At 33.7% G+C, this 338-nt stretch overlaps 1 protein-coding gene across 1 annotated transcript in view; it reads right to left on the reverse strand.

The window, feature by feature from the left end:
* The window catches only part of LOC107655543 (NACHT domain- and WD repeat-containing protein 1-like), a 22,246-nt gene that overhangs the window by 10,708 nt on the left and 11,200 nt on the right, over window positions 1-338 (reverse strand). The gene's annotated exons all lie outside the window — the stretch shown is intronic.

Here is a 338-nt window from a genome sequence, read left to right on the forward strand (position 1 = left end):
CTTCCTGTATACGTTGATTGACAGATGTCTCGTCCAGTCAGCGGTGAGTAATCCCAAACCAATGGCTCTGTCTCAAACTATACCTACCTTTTCCGGTTTGTCTGATATGTCTTGTGTTTTTTGACTTGTTAATTTGTTTTCGGATTTGTCATTGTGTTTTCTGACTTGTTATTTTGTTTTCGAATTTGTCATTATATTTTCTGACTTGTTATAATGTTTTTTGAATTGTTGTTGTGTTTTCTGAATTGTTATTTTGTTTTTTTGACTTGCATTTGCGTTTGTAATTTGTTATTTTGTTTTCAGAATTGTGATTTGCTTTGCACTTCTCGGCCACCGTA

The sequence above is a fragment of the Sinocyclocheilus anshuiensis genome, unplaced genomic scaffold (assembly GCF_001515605.1).
Source record: "Sinocyclocheilus anshuiensis isolate Anshui unplaced genomic scaffold, SAMN03320099.WGS_v1.1 scaffold37, whole genome shotgun sequence".
Taxonomy (NCBI): domain Eukaryota; kingdom Metazoa; phylum Chordata; class Actinopteri; order Cypriniformes; family Cyprinidae; genus Sinocyclocheilus; species Sinocyclocheilus anshuiensis.